We start from the raw sequence: 23897 nt of genomic DNA on the forward strand, positions 1-23897 counted from the left end.
TTTATGTTTATCTTAGTCTAGTTTTTAGTGCTTGTTATCACTGGTGGATTTGTTTATTGGTTTGGTTGCTCTCTTCTTTTTTTTTTTTTAATTTAATTTTATTATTATTATTTTATTTTATTTTTTCTTCCTTTTTTTTCTTCCTTTACTTCTGAGCCATGTGGCTGACAGGGTCTTGGTGCTCTGGCGGGGTGTCAGGCCTGAGCCTCCGAGACAGGAGAGCCAAGTCCAGGATGTTGGACCACCAGAAACCTCCCAACCCCATGTAATATCAATCGGCGAGAGCTCTCCCAGAGATCTCTGTCTCAACACTAAGACCCAGCTCCACCAAATGGCCAGCAAGCTCCAGTGCTGGATGCCCCATGACAAAAAAATTGCAAGACAGGAACACAACCTAACCCATTAGCAGAGAGGATGCCTAAAATCATAATAAGTTCACAGACACCCCAAAACACACCACTGGATGTGGCCCTGCTCACCAGAAAGACAAGATCCAGTCACACCCATCAGAACACAGGCACCAATACCCTCCACCAGGAAGCCTGCACAAGCCAGTGAACCAACCTCACTGACTGGGGGCAGCCACCAAAAACAACGGGAACTACGTACCTGCAGCCTGCAAAAATGAGACCCCAAACACAGTAAGTTAAACAAAATGAGAAGACACAGAAATATGCAGCAGATGAAGGAGCAAGGTAAAAACCCGCCAGACCAAACAAATTAAGAGGAAATAGGCAGTCTACCTGAAAAAAGAATTCAGAATAATGATAGTGAAGATGATCCAAAATCTTGGAAATAAATAGAGAAAAAACAAGAAACATTTAACAAGTACCTAGAAGAACTAAAGAGGAAACAAACAATGATGAACAACACAATAAATGAAATTAAAAATTCTCTAGAAGGAATCAATAGCAGAATAACTGAGGCAGAAGAACAGATAAGTGAGCTGGAAGGTAAAATAGTGGAAATAACTACCACAGAGCAGAATAAAGAAAAAAGAATGAAAAGAATTGAGGACAGTCTTAGACCTCTGGGACAGCATTAAACACACCAACATTCGAATTATAGGGGTACCAGAAGAAGAAGAGAAAAAGAAAGGGAATGAGAAAATATTTGGAGAGATTACAGTTGAAAACTTCCCTAATATGGGAAAGGAAATAGTCAACCAAGTCCAGGAAGTGCAGAGAGTCCCATACAGGATAAATCCAAGGAGAAGCACGCCAAGACATATATTAATCAAACTATCAAAAATTAAATACAAAGAAAAATATTAAAAGCAGCAAGGGAAAAACAAAAAATAACATACAAGGGAATCCCATAAGGTTAACAGCTGATCTTTCAGCAGAAACTGCAAGCCAGAAGGGAGTGGCAGAACATATTTAAAGGGATGAAAGGGAAAAACCTACAACCAAGATTACTCTACCCAGCAAGGATCTCATTCAGATTCAATGAAGAAATTAAAACCTTTACAGACAAGCAAAGCTAAGAGAATTCAGCACCACCAAAGCAGCTTTACAACAAATGCTAAAGGAACTTCTCTAGGCAGGAAGCACAAGAGAAGGAAAAGACCTACAATAATAAACCCAAAACAATTAAGAAAATGGTAATAGAAATATACATATCGATAATTACCTTAAATGTAAATGGATTAAATGCTCCAACCAAAAGACATAGACTGGCTGAATGGATACAAAAACAAGACCCGTATATATGCTGTCTGCAAGAGACCCACTTCAGACCTAGGGACACATACAGACTGAAAGTGAGGGAATGGAAAAAGGTATTCCATGCAAATGGAAATCAAAAGAAAGCTGGAGTAGCAATTCTCTTATCAGACAAAATAGACTTGTAAAATAAAGACTATTACAAGAAACAAAGAAGGACACTACATAATGATCAAGGGATCAATCCAAGAGAAGATATAACAATTGTACATATTTATGCACCCAACATAGGAGGAGCTCAATACATAAGGCAAATGCTAACAGCCATAAAAGGGGAAATTGACAATAACACAATCGTAGTAGGGGACTTTAACACCCCACTTCCGCCAATGGACAGATCATCCAAAATGAAAATAAAGAAAGAAACACAAGCTTTAAATGATACATTAAACAAGATGGACTTAATTGATATTTATAGGACATTCCATCCAAAAACAACAGAATACACTTTCTTCTCAAGTACTCATGGAACATTCTCCAGGATAGATCATATCTTGGGTCACAAATCAAGCCTTGGTAAATTTAAGAAAATTCAAATTGTATCAAGTATCTTTTCTGATCACAACACTATGAGACTAGATATCAATTACAGGAAAAAATCTGTAAAAAATACAAACACATGGAGGCTAAACAATACACTGCTAAATAACCAAGAGATCACTGAAGAAGTCAAAGAGGAAATCAAAAAATAGCTAGAAACAAATGACAATGAAAACACGACGACCCAAAACCTATGGGATGCAGCAAAAGCAGTTCAAAGAGGGAAGTTTATAGCAATACAATCCTACCTCAAGAAACAAGAAACATCTCAAATAAACAACCTAACCTTACACCTAAAGCAATTAGAGAAAGAAGAACAAAAACCCCCCAAAGTTAGCAGAAGGAAACAAATCATAAGATCAGATCAGAAATAAATGAAGGAAACAATAGCAAAGATCAATAAAACTAAAGGCTGGTTCTTTGAGAAGATAAACAAAATTGATAAACCATTAACCAGACTCATGAAGAAAAAAAGGGAGAACACTCAACTCAATAGAATTAGAAATGAAAAAGGAGAAGTAACAACTGACACTGCAGAAATACAAAGGATCATGGGAGATTACTACAAGCAACCTAAGTGTCCATCAATCGACAAATGGATAAAGAAATTGTGGCACATATATACAATGGAATATTACTCTGCCATGAAAAGAAACAAAATTGAGTTATTTGTAGTGAGGTGGATGGACCTAGAGTCTGTCATACAGAGTGATGTAAGCCAGAAAGAGAAAAACAAATACCATATGCTAACACATATATATGGAATCTAAAAAAAATGGTTCTGAAGAACCTAGGGGCAAGACAGGAATAAAGACACAGACCTACTAGAGAATGGACTTGAGGACACGGGAAGGGGGAAGGGGAAGGTGGGACGAAGTGAGAGAGTGGCATGGACATATATACACTACCAAATGTAAAATAGATAGCTAGTGGGAAGCTCCTGCATAGCACAGGGAGATCAACTCGGTGCTTTGTAACCACCTAGAGGGGTGGGATAGGGAGGGTGGGAGGGAGACGCAAGAGGGATGGGATAAGGGGATATATGTATACATACAGCTGATTCACTTTGTTATACAGCAGAAACTAACACAACATTGTAAGGCAATTATACTCCAATAAAGATGTTAAAAAAAAAAGACACCAGGGAGATATTTTCCTCTACATTGTAAAGGGTGAGGATTTTTAGTGTATTATACAACCACTCAGATATGCTGGGATCCTACCTTCTCAATACGCAGTCTTGGAGCTCATTCTTCAGGACCCTGTATACACAGAGAATAATAGCAGAATGGGAATCATATTACTGCTTGATTAATAGATGCTCAACCACTCACTATTTTCTCAAGCCAAGGCCGCCTGGTAATAACCACATTTGGCATGAGGTTAAGGCTTGAAGCAGAAGTCAGATCTCCTGTCTCCTCCTGGAAATGCACATGTAGGTGTGCCTGTAAAGTGGGATCATGTCCCCCCCAATTTTCTGAGTCTGCTTGCCTCTTCTGCTACATGGAGAAGGAGAAAGAACAGGGCATAACTAACCCGGGAAGGAGGATGATGTCATCTGTGTAACAAAGCACCCCAAAGTTAGTGGCATAAACAGTCACAGTCTCTTATGACCATTGTCTCCCATGGTTCTGAGGGAGACGCAGCTCACCCAGGCATTCTCATTCACAGCCTCTCACACAGGTGCAGTCAGGTGGTGGCTGGCGCTGGGATCCTCTCAGAGGCTTCCTCACACTTGTGTCTGGTGCTTAATGTTGGCCAGCATTTGAAACTGTCCCTAGGACTGTCGGCTAGAACGTCTGCACCAGGTGCCTCCATGTACACTGGATGTTCTCACAGCTTGACATCCGGAATGAAGAGCAAGGGGGGGTGAGGGTAGGGAGACAGAGAGAGAGAAAGGGAAAAAGAGGCCTAGATGAAGCTATATTGCCTCTTTACTTTTCTTTTTTAAATTATTTAATTAATTAATTAATTAATTAATTATTTATTTATTTAATTTATTTATTTTTGCCTGTGTTGGGTCTTCGTTGTTGCACGTGGGCTTTCGCTAGGTGCGGCGAGCGGGGGCTACTCTTCGTTGCGATGCGCGGGCTTCTCATTGCGGTGGCTTCTCTTGTTGTGGAGCACAGGCTCTAGGCGGGTGGGCTTCAGTAGTTGCAGCACATGGCCTCAGTAGTTGCGGCACGGAGGCTCTAGAGTGCAGGCTCTGTAGTAGTGGCGCACAGGCTTAGTTGCTCTGGGCATGTGGGATCCTCCCAGAGCGGGGATCAAACCCTTGTCCCCTGCATTGGCAGGCGGATTCTTAACCACTGTGCTACCAGGGAAGTCCTGCCTCTTTATTTTTAAATAAAATTTATTTCAGAATAATTTTAGACTTACACAAAAGTTGCACACGGAGTACAGAGTTTCTGTACATCCCTAACGCAGTTTGTTTCCACTGTTAACAATCTTCCCTCCTAGTACATTTGTCAAAATTAAAAAATTAACATTCACTCATAACTATTCATTATTCTCTTTATTAGGATTTCACTAGTTTTTTCATTAATGTCCTCTTATTTTTCTGTTCCAGGATCTAATCCATGATCCCACTTTGCATTTATTTTCATGTCTCCTTAGTTTCCTCGGGTCTATGACAGTTTTGAGGGGTACTAGTCAGTTACTTTATAGAATGCCCCTCAAGTTGGATTCATCTGATGTTTTTCTCATGACTAGACTGAGGGTATGGATTTTTGGAAAGAATACCACAAAGGAAAGTGCCTTTCCCACGTGGATGTACAAGATATCCATGTGATATCACTAGTGATATTAATTTTGATCACCTGGTTAAGGTCATGTTTGCCATGTTTTTCCACAGTAAAGTTGCTATTTTCCCCCCATATTCGATTCTTAGGAAGCAAGTCACTAAGTCTAACCCATGCTCAAAAGGGGAGTGAGGCTAAACTCCATCTCCTGAAGGGGTAGTATCTACATGGATCATTTGGAATTCTTCTGTTTGGAATGTCTCTCCTCCCTCACTTGTTTATTTATATCAGTGTGAACTCACATATATTTATTTTATACTTTGGGTTATAATACTACAATACTACATTATTTTATTGCCCAAATTGTTCCAGCTTTGGGCCTTGGGGGGTCCTTTAGTTTGGCTCTTGTGTCCCTTTGACATGCTCCCATTCTTTAATTTTTTTAGCACTTCTTTACATTCTAGTGCTATAAGATGTTTCCAGGATCACTTGTATTTTCACTACCATATACTCTAATTTCTATAAGAAACCTTGGTCCTTTCACTGGGGAATGGTAATGCATTGTCTTTTATGACCGAGCCTCAAGTCACATAAAATCTCTCTCCTAGCTGAGAGAGTCACAAAGTTTCATCCAGGTTCAAAGGGGAAGGAACATAGATGCCATATCTTAGTTGGGAGAGTGGAAAGGTGACATTGTAAAAAGAGTCTCAGGATGAGATATTGTTATGGCCATTTTTGGAAAATTCAAGCTGTTGCAGGTGGTCAGGGTATCAAAGACTCAGAGGAGGTGAGGAAGTCAGTCATGTGGCTATCTGTGGGAGGAGTGTTCCAGACAGAGGTAACAATTAATGCAAAGGCTTACAATGAGACCACACCTGGTGTTTTGAAGGAACAGCAAAGGCCCATGGTAGCTTATGGAGAAGGGGTGATGAGGAGAGTCAGAGAAGATGAGGCTGGAGAGGTAAAGCGAGGATGGAGAGGACAGATTGTAAAGGGCCTGGAGGATACTGTGGGGATGTGAGTAGGCAGCCATTGCAGGGTTCAGAGTGACAACATCATCTGACTTATATTTAAAACACTCATCATGGTTACTCCATCAAGAATTGACCTCAGGGGAAAAGGGCAGAGCAGTCAGGATGCTACTGCAGTGATCTATACAGAGGTGATGGTGTCAGACTAGGGCAATAGCAGTGGAGGTGGTGTAAGGGCTTGGGTTCTGAATATCTTTCCAAGGTAAAGCTAACAGAATTTCTTGCTGGATTGGAGATGGGGCGTAAGAGAAAGAGGAAAATCAAAAATGATTTCAAAGTTTGGCCTGAGAAACTGTAAGGATGAAGCTGCCATCAATTGAGATGACTATGGATGGGGGACAGATGAGGAGCTTTTTTGGGGAAATGTTGATTTCCGGATGTCTATTAGACATCCAAGTAGAGATGTCAAATAAGCCTTGGGTACACAAACCTGGAGTTCAGGAAAGGAGTCTGGGCTGGAAATACACATTTGGATATGACTGCCTAAAGATTTGTATTTCAGGTCATAATGAGATCATCAAGGAAGTGAGTAAAGGTAGAGAATCAAGGACCGATCCCTGGGGCAGTCCAACATTAAGATGAAGAAATCATTAAAAGAGACCGAGAGGGAGTAACCAGCAAAATACAATCAAAACCAAGAGTGTGTGGTGTCTGGGAAGCAAGTGAAGAAAGTGTGTCATGGAGGAAAGAGTCATCAACTGTCAAATGATGTCACTTGGTTTAGTAAGATGAGGATCCAGATCTGAACATGGGATTAAACAACATGGAGGACATTGAATTTTCACGGCAAGAGCAGCATGGAATCACAGGGCTGAAAGGCTGAGTGTAGTGATGTTAAAAGAGGATGTGAGGAGAGGAATTGGGGATGATAGAAGAGATATCTCTTGGAGAAATTTTGCTGTGAAAAGGAGTAAAAGAATAGCGTGGTGACTAGTATGGGGAAATGAGTTCAGGAGTCAGCTTACATGCCTGGGAATAGGCAGCAAAAAGTAAAAGGCTGATGAGACATGGCAAATTGCTGAGGCGATGTCCTCGTGCAGGTGAGGGGTCTGGTGCCCATGGGGCTTAGGAGCACATAGAATTCCTCTGATGCCAGGCAGAGGGTCGGAGTGTGTGGGTTCAGCAGTTGCCAAGTCCATGTGGTATTGGGGCTCAATGGGATTCTCTTCTGGTTGGTTCAGTTTCCCAGTGAAGCAGGATGCAAGGTCATCAGCCGAGAGTGAGAATGTGGGAGGGTGAGTTAAGAGGTTTGGGGAAAGAGGAGGCAGTGGAGAAGGGCCGAGGGCACGCAGCATGGATTCCTGGCAGCATTACGGGGCCACCTGAGGGCTGTTGTCTTAAATTCGCGGTGAGGTCCATCACCATGGCTCTGTTTTCTCCAGCCACCTTCAAGGGCAGGTGCTGCGTAGGCAGAGAGGTGGATTTAACCAGGGTATGATGAAAGGAGAGATGGTGATGGAGATGGGGATGTAGGCAAGGAGTGACGACAGTGACTGACTATGGAATTTAAGCTGAGGAGGGAGGATAGCGAGGACAGGTCCAGGGGATGGAAGACAATGTCAATTGTGGGGTCGTCAGTCACCGAATTGAATGTTTTAGTGGCAACAAACAGAAGAGGGTCAGATCTGAGTGCTAATTTTTACACTGAGTTATCCTGGCCACTAATAAAATTCAGTTTTATGAATATACCAGTCAGATAATCAATTCTTACTCCCCTGAGCTGGAAAATTTCCTAGGGGAAAACGGACAAGGTTGGAGTGGGGAAAAAAGAAGGAACTTCCCTCCTTGTCAATAGTATTCACAAAAATTAGACAAGATAATAAATGTTCTTTGTGCAGCCAATGCAGTAATGAGTTTCATAGCATCTTTTTTCTTATAGCAGTCTTCACTGAAGGCTTCTGTCTTCATATGCCACAATGCTGACATGGAATACTGTCCTGAGGTTGTCTCACGGAGGGTGGGATCAGCACCCCCTGCCTCCAAATTTGTTTGGATGTTGAGATGGATGATGCCACATGAACACCGAGAAACTATGAAGAGATTTATTACTCATACACTGAGGCTTTCTGGGGAGAACAGGGCAGTCACCCAAGGTGGGCTGAAAATGACTGGAGAGAAGGAAGGGGTGAGTGGCTTTTGCGTGTGTGATTAGTAGCTAGGGTTGGAGTGAAGTGAACTTCCTCGCTGGCACAAAGAGAGGGAAGGTACCAGCTTCCATATAGGCTTGCCCAGATGTGGAGCACAAAAAAGAAGGGGGACCTAAAAGCTGCCAGCTGTCAAGCATTAACAGTGGAGTCAAGGGTGTTTATTACAAATATATGCCACAAATCTCTTCGGCGACAAGTATAGCACGGTGTTTAAAATCTTCAGCTTTGGAGTCAGGCTGGAGTTTAAATCCTAACTCCTTAGCTGTGCGGTTATCATTAGCTCCTTGACCTTAGGCAAATTAGTTTCTCTGCTGCGTCTCAGTTTCCTCACCTGGAAAAGGGCCCCCAAAGTAGGTAACTCCTTGGTTGTTGTGAAGCTTAATAATGTTGGTAAACTGCTTTTGGCACAGCTTTGCAATTTAGCATGCCACATACTCGTTTCTGAAAATTCTGTGATTGACGTTTCTAGTTCAGACACGTGTGATCTTCATGGTTGAGCCATGTTGGGTTGCCAATGGTTCCGAATATGTCATTTTTCAAATACTTCATTTCCTTTCATTTTGAAAGCGTTGTATATTCACTGCACAAAAATTAACTTTTACCTTTATGCTCTAAGCTCCCCTAAGAGTTTATAGTTACAAAACAAAACTCAACACAGGAAAAATCAGAGAAGGAATCTTGGGTGTGTCAGTTTGGAAATAAAGAGTTCTTTCCATTTAGATGTTATTACTAATTTATCTTTGAAGTTTAATTTTCATAGATTCTCTTAAATCATAGAATACATTTATTGCATTTTGAGAAAGTAAAAGCATAACTTTTCAACATTGGTTATCGGTATCTCCTCTATGCTTAACCCTCATTCATTCATTCATCAAATAACTATTAAGCACTAACTTTGTTTGAAACCAGGACAGGCCCCGGGACATTATGCCACGTGAACAAGCAGTTACAGACTCCACTCTCCTGGGAACTAGTCATCTAGTGGGTTTGACAGACAATCCAATAATCCCATTCTAACAGTCAGGGTTTTTATTTGCAAAAGACAGAAACCAACTGTGGTTACCATAAAGGGAAGAGGCAGTTTTGGAATGATGCTGCCGAAGCCGCAGATACCGTAGGAAACCTGGAGAGCAATCCACATAGAAAATGGAACGTTGCTAAGGGAGCCTGGGCCCCTGAATCAGGTCAGAGCCTGGTCTGGCATTCCTGCTGCCCCTGATGGATCCTGCCATGGAAATCACTGCCACCACGACCATTAGTGTAGCCACTGCCCTTGCTTCTCCACAGCACATGCTTTATGTAAATCCAGGAACAGAAGCATCCAATTGGAGGCGCCACAGCTTTGCTGTCGGATTGGGGAGGTCAAAAGGAGGACCTTTTGTTTTCTGTGCCAGGAGGTAGGAGATGCTGGGCAACCAACCAACCAACCAAATACAATTACATCCATCACAGGCGCAAAGAATCTACAACCATTGTTAAGTGCTTTGATGGGGCACCTGCAACAAAAACACACAATATTTTTGTGCTTCCCAGTCTTCTCTAGGGCTTGAACTGCTACTGGCACTGAGTGTTTCCCACCCCTTATCACTCCCATGCCTCCTTCCCCATGTGGCCATAGCTGTGCCCTGTCTACACTCACATTTATAACCACTCTCTTACTTAAATACATCTACTCTGTGTATCACTGCTGTAAATGGAGAGCCAGCATCATTTGTCATAAATAGACAGTAAAAGTAAGAATAAATACAATGAAAGGAGACAAAGCTACAAAGATCTATCTACATACTTTACTGAAAGTTCTGAGGCTATGGCCCACTTACAGCAAACGTTAGGTACTGAAAACATAATGGCACCAATCAGAGACTTTATCTTTGACCTTATTTAAAAACTTAAAAGAGGACAGAAAAGGGTCAAATCTTCAAACTTTGTATTTAGTGCTTTTTAAAGTGCTCTCTGGGTACCATTTAAAATTAACTTTCATATCATTAGTAACATGTTCCATGCTTTGAGTGATAAATATTATAAAGAGTGTGGGCTTAAAAATGGGCAAGATTTGAGTTGTTTGAATTTTAGCTCCTACACTTATTAGCTCTGTGATTTCAGACACATTATTCAACCTGAGCCTCAGTATACTCATCTATAAAATAGATGCAATAATACCAGCTTTCCTGGTGTCTTAAATAGATCAGTGCTTCCCGAACTATACCGTACATATGAATCACCAGGAAGTCTTGTTAACTGTAGATTCTGATTCAGTAGGTCAGGGGTGAGGTCCGAGATTCCAATAAAATCCCATTTCCAATCCCAGGTAATGCTGGTGTGTGGACCACACTTTCAGTAGCAAGGCTGTAATTCTGTGCTGTCAGTGTGGAAGTCACCAGCCACATGTGGCTTTCGAGCACTTGAAATGTGGGCTAGTGCACCTGAGAAATGGAATACGTTAATTTCAATTAATTTTTAAAAACTGATACTTGGTTCAGTTATCAGAACACAATTTTTAGTATGCTCGGAACAACTTGTGAATCTGTCATTTCAGCTGTGAATTTTATGAAATCGAAATAACCGAACATCTGTTTCCAATGGAAAGTGAATATCTGAATTGAGATATGCTCTGAGTGTAAAAGAAGCAACAGAAGACTCCGTTTGAAAAAGTAAAATATCTTGTTAATAAAGTTTCTAGTGATTGCACGTTGAAATGATAATATTTTAGATATGTTGGGTTAAAATATACTATTAAAATTCACTTCATCTGCTTCTTTTTACTTTTTTTAAGGTGGCTACTAGAAAATTTAAAATCACCCTTGTGGCTCACGTTGTACTCCCAGTGAACAGCGCAGGCAAAGGCAGTGAGCACAGGGGCTGGTTCCGTCAGCTCCCTTCCTCCTGTCTGAATCGGGTGGGTGACCTCTGGCTGGAAAGAGGAAGTGAAGTGCTGCAAACAGACAAGGTTTCTTCCTTCCCGTCAGGAGGCTGTGGCAGAAAGCCACCGTTAGCGGCAAGTTCTTCGGCTCACAGACGATTTCTTCTGTGGTTATTTCCACCACATTCCAAAGCAGGGTCTGCTTTCTGGAGAGGTAAAACAGAAACATGTCAGCATTCCAAAGTAAGTTGCTTTAAGCTGGCTCTCCTAAGAAGATGCTCACTTTTCAAGAGCTAAGGGTCATGGCAAAGGGCCCACTCGACCCAGCCTCCTCTGTGACATTAAAGGGGAGTTAATTAAAACAGCCTGGGCTCCTGCAAATGCACTGTATTATCTCCCGGTCGCCTCAGCCGTTCCAAAGGAGACTAAAAGTTTAATGAAGAGCAGTAATGAAGACATCCGCAAATTTGACAACAACCAAGAATTTAGCCAAAGAAGTATGCAGAAACGAAAGTTAGTTTTCTCATAAGTTTTATTATGGTAACCTCACTTCCCCCACTCTTGTGGAAAAAGAGAATTTAACCCACTCAGGCAAATATTTACATGTAGAATCAGACCTGGCAGCAAATTCAAAGGCCAGCAAGAGCTGCTTCTGTATCAGAGGCTTGGAGACTCCAGATCTCCATTAACCTTTCTAAATAGGAACTGACAGCCTTGGATGGAAAATGTGGGGGGGAGAGGAAAATGTTTTTGAAGAATGTTTGACTACAAAGTAAACAACCCAAATAGAAAATATTAAATCAGATGCTGCCTCCACATTCCAAAAAACTGAGTACACAGTAACATGTACTGTATACTTAAAAGGCTTGGATAAAAGAAATCATGAAACAATTTTAGCTTTGAGATGATTCAAATGTCATGGAATTAGTTATGTTGGCATAACAGAGAGAATTTATTTTTTCTAATTATGTTAGATCTTGACATGAAGTTATACAATTGGCAGTGAAGGTATGACTTTAAAGATATTTATATTTAAGCCTTCTTGTCCCTTCTGTCACCAAATCCAACCATGAGAAAATATTTAGTAGGTAAACCATTCATTAAAGGGTAGACTGTCCTTCTGGTAACCAAAAAAAAAAGCTTTGTTTTTTTTTTTTAAACACAAAATAGTACAGTAAATATTTATTATTCAGATTCAGGATTTATTTTGCTTTAGATGGAAGCCAAAAGAAGGTGAGTTTAGCAAATTCATAGCATAATCAAGATTGTTAAGGGGAAAGGTTTAAATGCTGGAACAGAACATGTTAGAAGCACACATTTATAAGCTATTCATTGTTAGTTTCCAAAATTCTTATTATCCAACAGTTATTGTCGTCTGAATGCCTTTATGTATTTAAAAGCAATACAATCCCACATCTCCAAGAATCTAGTTAATCAAGATAAGTCTTTCCCATTAGCCTGTTCTAGAGAGATTTGTACTATATTGTAAACGTGTCATTCAATTAATCTTAAAGGGTAGTGGATTCAGAACTACTGCTTACCTGATAAGCTCGTAGATCATGACGAAAACATCTCTGTCTCCCTGCTGCTCTGCATCAGCTGTTTTCTCTGTCTAGCCTGTCTCCATCTGGTCTCCCTGGGCTGGCAGAGCCCCATCCATCTCTCAATTTCTTGCCCTGGGGATTTCTCTGATAAGCCTTCTTTAACCCTGGATTCCATCCTTGTTGGAGTTAATCCTCCGACATGCCCTGTTTAGCATCGTTCTTGCACTTATCACTTTATCATAATTGTTCCTGTATCAGTCTCAGATATTGGGGATTGTGCCTTTTTCGTTTCGGTACCCCTTCTGCCAAGGACAGTCCCTGCATAAGTTAGACACCCAGAGTGGTTTCTGGACCAGAATTTAAAGCATCACATTGAGTGATGAGCATAGCAAGACTGCTTATTTCTGTAAAGGCCGTCTTGCTCCGGTCTGCTCACCCATTACCATCTGCTTGGGTCTTCCTCACTTGGTCCTTGGGACTATGGCCATTTGAACCTCTTCTTATAAGCCTACCTTAATCTCTCTCTCTGACTGATGGAGAAATGGCTTCTCTGTGTACGTCCTCGCCTCAATTTATGAGGGTTCTGTAGGAGAGACACTCAGGCTACTGGTAATAATGCTGTTTCACCCTACAGTCCTCTTGGAAGGCAGCCTTGACTGCACAGTTGCCAGGGCCTCTAACCACACAGCTCACAGCTCTTCTCCCTTTCGTGTCTTTCTTTCCCAGGAGAAACCTCACTGTGAGCCAAGCTCCTCTGCTCTCGTCCCCTCCACTGGCCTGGTCACTAAGATCGATAGACCATGACTTCAACCTTCATACAGGTGGTTGGTTTGTTTGGTTTAGGTGTCCTTTGTCCCTACCAACAATGAGGATTGCATTAGGCTACTCCTAAAATCCAGCAAACTTTTTTTTTTTTTTTTTTAATATCCAGAACTCCCATTGTGGACATTTCTGAAGACATGAGCTGTGGTATTAACTCACAGAACAAAAGCTTCTAAATATACACACCCATATTTTAAGTCTGTGCAATGGGGTTAAGGGTAGTTTTCCTTGTCATTAGATAACTTCCTTATTTAATAATGAGCATAGATTATTCTTATAATCTAAATAATAATAATACTCTTTGAAATAAAAACCAAAGCTATTTGTAATTGGGATTGTTTCATAACAAATATAGTCCAAAATCTCCCATATAAAACTATCAAGTCCAATGATAAAAGGTAATGTTCCCAAAGGGAAAGCATAAAACGCTGTTTTCTTAATGGAACTACTAGCTATAATTCTTTTGTTCTATCTTCAAATTAACTCAATTAGTCGCATTATAAATTTCAAAAGAGCTTTATATTTTTATACATACTAATAATGCCTCACTTATTTAGTATAGAGCCACTTGTGAATTACCCATGTCATCTGCTTTCCAACTCCTTTGGGCTGTTTCCCTTTCCAGAAACTGGAGAGGGGAAGAAAAAGAACATAAAAATAAAATGATTTAATTCAGTTGTTTGTTATTTGTATTAAGTAATGTTTTGGAGAAACACCAGAACTACCTCCACATGCATGTTTCAAGGTTGCATGGCCTTCAAGGACAAGTTCTAACCAGGTTCCCAATTCTTGAAAAAAAGGAAAACCATTAATGCAAAATACAGTACTTTTCAAATGGTCTTTTAAAATTCACTACAAGCATTACAACAAAACTAAAGCTTATTGAACTAAAATGTTTCTTGACATTATAAGAAAATGCTAAAAATATGCATTTAAAAAGCCATGAATTACATATGTGTTTTGTAGAGGGAACAGGTACTGGAGGGTTTGTTTACTCTGAAGAGAATTAATTTACACTAATTTCCATTATTTAAAAATTAAGACAAAAATAATAAAACTTTTAGAAGTCTAATAAATATATAGAGAGACAACATTCTACATGTGATTCGGCCTCAAATTTGTTTCTGACTAAAACCTTGGGCATGTCACAATCTCTCACGGGTCTTAACTCACCTATAAAATGAAGAAAAGATGATTATTTGGTCCAAAGTGCTGGTTTGTTATAGCTCTAGAATTTTATGAGAGACTATAGGTTCCACACAAACACCTATGTGGTCAGGCAGGTAACATATATGAGTGAAAAAGACCAGAGTGAGAAGAATTTCTTGAGAGTAAATCATTATCAATCTTATATTATTCCACACTTAATAGCAATAAAAATATTTCACTTTCCTCTTAGTTTTACTCTGAGAGAAACAGTAATAAATGGTCACCAATACTGATAAATAACAGTGGTGTGGAGCTATAGGGAGTGGTGGAGACTGTGGCAAACCAGAGAGGGTAAAGTACCAAGCTATTGTTACCATATGGGAATCAGGGTCTAATGTTGCTAGATGCCAACAGTTTGGATGTTTTTAGTGAAATCTAATTGTCAATGCAGGCAATCAATTAAGAACATTAAAAAAAACAAAAAAAAAACCTTTTGGATCATTACCATTCTGGACAAATGAAACACACTGATGGATCATATACAGCTCGCAGGCTACCAGTTTACACTATTGGATCTACTTTGCTTCCCTCATGGTACTGGAATCAGCACATATTAAATAATTTGCTAATAATACCCCTTTAATGAAAGCTCTTACTATCATAACCCACAGAGTATTTACTGAGATTGTTTTTTTGAGCACAGGCTGTGCTCTGTGCTAGGACTTTCTGACATTTCATCTCCTTTGATCATCACAATAACCCTGAGAGATGTGTAGATATACTGTTACCCCAATTTTACAGGATGAAGTCTCACAGAGACTAAATAACATGACCTAAGTCACACAACTCATTTTTTTAAGGAACTGAGTCTAAAGTATTGACATATAATTATTTACAATATAATACAGAATGAAAAAAGCCGGCTATAAAAAGTATATGATTTTTAAAATTTCTTTTTTACATTTTTAATGATTGCTTATTATTCTATTATGAAGATGTGGTATAATATACGTAAACAAGCCTTTGTTATTAAACACTTGAATTGCTAGTAAAATCATGCAGGGAAGTATTTTTTCAAAACCCTGACCTGACTTCATTCATTTGAAGTTATTAATTGAGGGCCTATACATAAGTCACTTTATTATATGCTATCCTCAAAGAAATGTCTGATTTGTAATTGTATCTTTGGTAAGCATATATATATATATATATATACACACACACAATTTTTAAGATATTTAAGCATTTGCATCTGAAACACAGATCAAGCCAAATTATATCCTTGGTCTCTTGGGTGGAAGAAAGCTAGGTTTCATCCAGACAGCTCAGTGTAGAGAATTGCACAATGGATTACAGTGGTCTTCTCAGCTAGAAACTTTAGGAGATATATTGAGCCTTACATACAGAACTTTGAGAGCTACCCCTACCAGCAGGATGTACTTTGGAGTTTCTTTGTCATCTGTATAGATGACAAAAAGTGGTTCCACATCTTTTCTCAATTTTCCACTTGTCAAAGCAGTAGAATCCCAAACTCCACAATTTCAAAATAATAGCTGCCAGACTGCAGACACAGAAGGATATAACCACATTGGAGGAAACGGACCAAGATGATGAGGCAACTTGAAAACATATAATTTTTATCATTCAGTCTAGAACACTTGAGAGTAAAAGACAGGAGTTCTTCATAATCACATTGGGATGGTAGGTTTGTACACAAAGACTATCCCTGGTAACCTGGGACATACAGTCACCCTGCTATGAAGAACAGTTGTAGAAACTGGAGATGTTGAGCATGGAAAAGAGAAGATGGGGATGGAGTTTGGGGGGACATACTAGCTGCCTTAGGTATCTGAAAACTCCATGAAGGACTGGTTTGGTATGATCCTGATTCTAGCCCTTGGAGTGACTGGACTGAGCTGAAGAGGCTTTACCATCTGACATAATGGTCATGAGTTTGGTTGTTGAACAGTTCTGGATTCAGTCCCACATGATGCTGACCAGGTGTGTGGCCATAAGCAAGTCTCTTAAATTATTATAAAAGGGGAATAGAGTTGTAATGACATACTGAGGTAAAACAGAAAAGCAAGTCACCCAGAGTAGGGGCTCAATAAATGTTAGTGTGTGCTCTGTAACTGTTGCTGAAAACAGTCAAGCATAGGACAGACCACCAGTCGGGCAATGTTTTGGGGTCTTTTAGGGATTAACTAAATGGATGGTTGGAGCCAAACTTTTTTGACTAACTTAACTTTTATTCTTAGAAATAGAAAAAATTAATTAGTAATATTTTCCAGGTACAAGATAAAGTGGTTTTATGTAAAATCTTATTTTAAAGATGTATACTCTTAAATAATGTATTATAAATATTTTAATATATTTAACATTCATCATAAAATGACATTTGCCTGTCAAGCTGTACATGCTGTTTATTTTTAACTATGCCAAAAAGTGTTAATATGCTAGAAAAAATTCTAAAATGGCATATTGCTTGATTTTGAGATTGCATCTGTAAATATAGACTAGAAATTAAAAAACAAGTAAAATTTCATGACCTGATATTTGAAATCCTTTCATTTTGCTTTCATTAAACCCAATTAGTCTATTTTAAAATTGGTCATAATTTGCTTTTCAAATAAGATAAAGAGGTTTTAACTTCTTACTAAAGTGTATTTTAGGTTACTTTTTAATCACAGTAAATTAAAAAAACCCCTAAATTCAATATAATCCTCTATACAGTATATTTTCTCTTCTTAACATTGATTTTTAAAGAAGTACTAGAGAACCCGATGTTTTAAAAGCATTTTGTCCAAGGAAACAGGACTTCTGCTACTGAACATCTTGAAGGGCAAATTTACAAAATTATTACTTTTTATGCTCTTCATTACATCTTCTTGCATTTCAGCACTGTAGTTATCAATGCTTCCCTCTGTTTAACCCAGTAGTTCCCAAACTCTGGCTGCATAATAGAATCACCTGGGAAGTTTTTAAAAATCCTGAAGCCCAGGCCGCAGCCTCTACCACAATGCCTGGGGGTGGGAGCCTGGGGCCAGTATGTTTTAAAGTTCCCTGGGTAACTCCAATGTGCAGCAAAGTTTGGGAAATATGGACTTATCCCATGGTCCATTATGGAAATAGTCATGACTAGGATCAAAAAAGCCATTAAAACTAGGTAACAGTCCCAAAACCATCAGTGGTGTTCAGCTAAATAATAACATAGTAAAAAAGAAAAAAAAAAAATTGAGTGGGTTAATAGCACACTCATCTGATCCTCCAGCTGTGCAAGAGGCAAGCAAGCTGCTTCTTTTTAAAAGGGAAAATGTTTATAGTGACTAAAGCACAGAAAAAAAGGAAATGGAAGCAAACACTATTATTTCTAGTGAGATGAATCTCCAGGGTACTCTTCACAAAGCCTTGGGTGTTTATAAACCAGTTGGGATTTAAGGGCACTTTTCAACTCTGAAGATTTCTATTTAAACCAAATTTATAGGGAGAGGCAGGAATAGCTCTTCACAGAATTGTTTCTGTTGCTACTGAGTCAATAGTACCATCTTGCATTGCTCTTTATAATTGTTAAAGTGCTTTCATGTTTCCAAGCTCATCTGAACATCCAAAACTGGGGAAGAATCGTTAACAGTCACAATCCTGTTGAGGAAAATGAAGCCTGAAGGTATTAAAAGCTGGCACAAGACAGAATTGGGACCAAACCCCAGGTCTGACTTCTAGGCAAATCCTCTTCTAACGTCACATCACCTTTCCCTAAACCTCAAGAGATCTTTAAGCCTCAGCACTCTCTTCCGCAGAGGTGATTTCCCCCTAAAAAAGCACTCTTCACTATTTCTCCCTTATATATCTGAGGTGTTGAGGGTGGAAGGAGGTCGGGCAGTGCATGCACCATGAAGAGGTATATGGTAAAAAAAGGGCCAAGAACGTGGAGCTTCAAGGAGGAATCCACAGGAATGGGAAGAGAACACGAACAGAAAATGTGGTCAGGGCAGTGGAAAGAGGGCAGGTGACAACCATGTGAGGCCAGAGTTGTTAGGAGCAAATAGCGAGCCATTTAATATGTGTTCTTTTTTAAACTCTGGTATTTACCTGTTTTTTGAGGAGAGGAGGGATGATGTGGGCACAGTGGTGATTTAGGAAGATTTTGGGTTACGTGTTGGATAGATTGATGATGGGAAAGAAAAGAGGACAGGGGTGTGGACAACACAGTTAAGAAACCTAAGTGTGTGGGCTTAAGGCAAAGAGGGAATAGACAAGGGTAATAACAGTGAAAATCAAGAAACTGACGAAAGTACTTGAAACCAAGGAAAAAGTATTTGTAGCAAAACAGGAAATGTAGTTGACAGTATTTCAACAAGACATCTACCTTTGGATCTGATGGCTATTTGTGTGTAGGATGACAGAACAGTTAATTAGGTGATCCCTAATTGGTTGAGTGACTGGATTAAAAGGGCATTAATATCAACCTGGTAGTGGTTTTGAAAAGTAAGGCAAAGGGTTATTGGCAGATCCATCTTGTTTACATCTTTCAGTTTTGTTGTGAAACAGTGGTTTCCATAAAGGAATAGAAGGAAAGCTAATCACTGTCTTGGGCAGCATTAAGCTGAGAAGGGTTAAGAATAAACTAGATGATAAAATTAGGAGTCAAAGTGGTATGAATGGACTAAAGCAACAGTTTAATAGAGATAGATGTAAAATCATGTTCTTTGGACCAAAAACCAGTAATAGAAGTATAAGGTGAGGCAGATATCTGCTAAAATGTGTGAAAAAAATATAGGTTTAGTTGACAGTGAGAGGTAGAATGGGAAAGGTACGTTCTAGTCAGACAAACCACATCTTGAATCCTTGTCCTGAGAAAAATGTAAAAGGTTTGGAATAAATACAATGAGGAATGACCCTTAAAAGAATAAGGGACAAATTAAAGGTTGGTTTGAGCATCAGTGAGGAAAACCAGGAAATGAGTGTGAACTGTGGTCACCAGCAAGACTATGAGTATACTCTGAAGCTGAGGACAGGAAGGAAGGAAGTAGAGGTGGTTCAGGATTAGGAACCAAGGTGTGAAATGTCAAGGAGGCAAAGCCATCTCGGTCAATGACAGAGCAGGAGTGAGGTAGCCAACTGGAGTACCTTCATTAGGATGGAGCCAGGAAAATTAGTAGCTAAAAAAGACCGGGAGACGATGAAAGAATCAATAGACCAACAACCAGACTTGGTATAAAAAATAAAATTAGCAGGTGTAAAGAGCTCTCACAAAGCAAAAAAAAAAAAAAAAAAAAAAAAAGGATAGTTTGCAGAAGGTGCACTTATAGTCTTAGAGACTCAACAGCTGAAAAATTACCATCTTCTATTTGGGACCATGTTGCTGAATAACACCGAGTAAAAATGTAGTACTGTGATTCATTTGGGAAACTGCACACAGGCTAAAGCAAATTAGGAAAGTACCTAGGTTCTGCGAGTTGACTGTAAAAATGACGCCAGCCTTATGTCATCTGGATCAAGCATAAAGGTAAAACATATAAAGAAATAAGGGGTCCACAAGACTCTTCAGTAGCTTGAAGCTTCTAGAAGAAAGCTTTGGGGCCACAAAAGCAGCAGAAAAAGCTAAGCTGGAATGGAATGCATCTGAAAAAGGCAATAGCTTCCTAACTGGTTTTCTAACTTCCAACTTCTCGCTCTGTGTTGAACAGCCAATGATCCTTTCAAAGGTCAGACTCATTGCCACTCTGCTCAAAAACCTCCACTGGCTTCCCATCTCAGTCAGCCTAAGAGTCAAAGTTCTTGCCAAGGCTTATAGGGTTGGGCAAAGCCTCCCATTGCATCTCTCAGCCTATACCCTACCACTCTCCCACTGGTTCACTCCACTCCAGCTACACTTGCTGTTCCTCAAAGTTGCCAAGCACCAGCTACTGGAACCTCTCGCTGGAAGGCTATTCCATACAACCAGGAAGTTGGCTCTTTCACTTCCTTCAGGTCTCTGCTCAAATGTCACCTCATTTGAGAGGGTTCCCTGACCACACTATGTAACATGGCATCATTCCTTACCACCTCACATAGGTCTGTCTCTCCCACCCACTACAACTTAAACTCCCGCACAGGAAGGACCTTGCTTGGTTTTCCCAAGTCTAGAACCGTATGCATTTCCCATGACAGGTACCAAATATCTGTTGAGTGAATGAATAAATGGAAAGCAGGAGATGTAGATAAAGGGCAGGAAAGCAGTTATCAGTCAGACATTTTGGGGACCAGGAAAGGGGAGACAGACACTAGCGTAGTGTTCTTAAGCAGTTGAGTCCTGGACTCAGGAAACGTGGTGTGGCTTCACTGTCACAATTCACTCTCTCCACCACCACACTTCAGTTGTTGGGACCTACTTCCCATCCCAAGTCTGTAACAGTGAGAAAGTGAAAGAGTTTAGATACTATAGACTACCCTTCTTGGAGGATTTGAAGCCAACTGAAAGAGCAGGCTTATGGTTAAAAGATTTAGAATCCTAGATAAATCAAAAACAGCCTAAAGTTGAATTTCTAACCTCGGATAACACAGGTGTCCCTGAGTTCACATTTTAAATATTTTTGCATTTGTCTCAAGCTACTCACTAAGGTTATGCCTCAGACTAAATATTTATGATTTCAAAAGCAGCCTTACAGGAAAAAAAGAGTCTAAAAATATTATCTTCACTAAGATAAATGTTACCTTAAAGATTATAAAAATCAGCAAGCATCTTATTTTTACAGACTGGGAGGCTGGCTATTCACAAACCACAAACATTAATGTAAAATGGTATTAAAACAGTAGTGAAATAATGGCTGTAATTTTCTTATTTTAAAAATTATTAAAGCCTAATGTGCAATAGGGTTACTCCCTTAGGCTAAATATTAAAACATTAAGAATTTTCACCAAGGGAAATACAGCTGGAGGACCAAATAATTCTTCAACAAATATAAAACACCCTATTCTTTAGTTTCACAAATTTCAAGAAAAATGCTATTATCTCATTAGTGTGATAAATTTTCATTACAAATTATTTAGGAAATAAAGCGATGACTTTTTAGATTAATACTATGAAACTTTTTCCTGCTCATTTGTTATCTTCTGAACCTGACAGGTTTGTCAAATGAATGAATAACTCTGGCTATTAGCACTAATACATACCCGTTCAAAATGCATCAACCTTATAAAAATTCCTTCCTTTTTGCAAAGAGCACTCCATGCATATACACATAACTCCTGTCATATACAAAGTCTAACTATGTGTCTAACAAGAAATTGTAACAGTAGGTTTTCAGATAGCCTAACTTTACAATTATGAATATTAGAAAAGAGCTATTGCCATTTGAATTTTTAAGAAATGTTTGGAAAAAATTTTAAGAAACATTGTTTTCTGTTCAGAATTCAAAGTCAGTTTTGTTATATCCACTAACAGTTTCTGAATTATGCAGTTTTTGAATATTATATAGATCTAGCACAAGAAAAAAGAAAAATAGGAAAATATTTACTTTTTAAAGTACAGTGATTTAAATTTAATGTATAAAGTCAACAGAATAATTGTTACTTCTGCCAGATGGTATTTTACATTTTGATAAAAAGATATATTCTTAATCATATATGTCAAGAAAAAGGGACAAGTTGTTAAACACTTCCAATTTGTCATTTAATTAAAAGGCACTACTGATACTGCCATAAATTTTTTTTGGTGATGTGGCCTAAGTATCCTTGGTGTCAATAAAATTTAATTTTCTCAAGTAAAAAAAAAAAAAACCACTATGAAACTTTGAATAAACATACCGATCTTAAAAGTATTGAATAACGAAAACTTCTACCCAAAATATGCTATTAAAAACACCATTCTGGGATTTCCCTGGAGGTCCAGTGGTTAAGACTCCGCACATCCACCGCAGGGGGACGCAGGTTCGATCCCTGGTCAGGGAACTAAGATCTCACATGCTGCGTGGCACGGCCAAAAAAAAAAAAAAAAAAAATCTACTTAGTTTATCTTTCACTCTTCAGGTAGAGGAGGTCTGATTATAAGGAAAGCATGGATTATACATCTTAATCGGTGATTCTTTGCCTCAGTCTCTTCATAACCCAGGAAGGTTATGAAGAATCTTTCAGATCATCTCTGATGCATTTGATGCCAGAAAAGAACAACAACAAAGGAACACTTAAAATTTAAGCTTTTGGGGCTTCCCTGGTGGTGCAGCGGTTGAGAATCTGCCTGCCAATGCAGGGAACACAGGTTCGAGCCCTGGTCCGGGAAGATCCCACATGCCGCGGAGCAACTAGGCCCGTGAGCCACAACTACTGAGCTTGCGCGTCTGGAGCCTGTGCTCCGCAACAAGAGAGGCCGCGATAGTGAGAGGCCCGCGCACCGCGATGAAGAGTGGCCCCCGCTTGCCGCAACTGGAGAAAGCCCTCGCACAGAAACGAAGACCCAGCACAGCCATAAGTAAATAAATAAATAAATAAAATTAAAAAAAAAAAAATTTAAGCTTTTTAGGCACTGGGCCCTGACTCAGGTTATCAAGATGCTAGTACTACAGTAAAACCCAATAGCTACCAGCTTGGGGTTCTTGAGAAGGTCAGCCTTGGTGTAAATTCCTCACCATGTGACCAAGAGCAAGTTAGTTAAAGTCTCTAAGCCTCAGTCTCTCCCTATGTAAAATGGCAGCAGCAGTACAGAGGGTTGTTAACAATATTTACATAATCCACATAAAGTGCTCAGCATATATCAGGTACTCCCCATTGATATTAACTTATGATACGACAAGATTCCTTTTAATAGGTAAGGAGAGAGTGTCTGTATTTAATTACCTAAAAAGTAATTCGGAAGTTATGTGGTCCTTGTAACTCTGATTTAATTAAGAGAATTCTTAGGGAACTTACCGCATTGAACACCCCACCCAGATTTGGGTGGTACTGATTTGGAAACTAGTTTTCCTAGGACACAGTGCTGGTTAAGAAAGTTGTGCAAAGACTGATACCGTATAAACACATATTCATATTTCTTCCTTTAATTTCCTACTTTGGAATCATTAATATTATCGTGTTCAATAATGACACTGAATTCAGAGAATAGAGATAAACATGCCTACATTTAGTATATTCATCTGCAAGCTGAAGTATTTTTCTAACAAATAGGGAAAATGTTAAAGAAGTAGTTAAGACAGAAAGTACAAAAATAAGCTATCGAGAGTTTAAGAGACAAAATCATCTATCTATTGAAAGGAAGTTACATTATAAGGATAAAGATCATTTCCTTTTTGACATGTACTGATAAGAGAAGTACAGGAATACAACCATGACTCCCATTACAGCATGAAACATTCTTTATGGTATTTT

At 39.2% G+C, this 23897-nt stretch overlaps 1 long non-coding RNA gene across 1 annotated transcript; it reads right to left on the minus strand.

The window, feature by feature from the left end:
• Nucleotides 1–4232: 4232 nt before the first annotated feature.
• On the minus strand, nt 4233–22728 carry LOC309609695. Its single transcript, XR_014233533.1, has 2 exons — nt 12585–22728; nt 4233–11249 (listed from the first exon to the last, which is right to left on the minus strand). It is a non-coding gene; the product is annotated as an uncharacterized lncRNA (long non-coding RNA).
• Between the last annotated feature and the right edge of the window lie 1169 nt (nt 22729–23897).

The sequence above is a fragment of the Balaenoptera borealis genome (genome assembly GCF_965194805.1).
Source record: "Balaenoptera borealis genome assembly, chromosome: 13".
NCBI classification, from domain to species: Eukaryota; Metazoa; Chordata; class Mammalia; order Artiodactyla; family Balaenopteridae; genus Balaenoptera; species Balaenoptera borealis.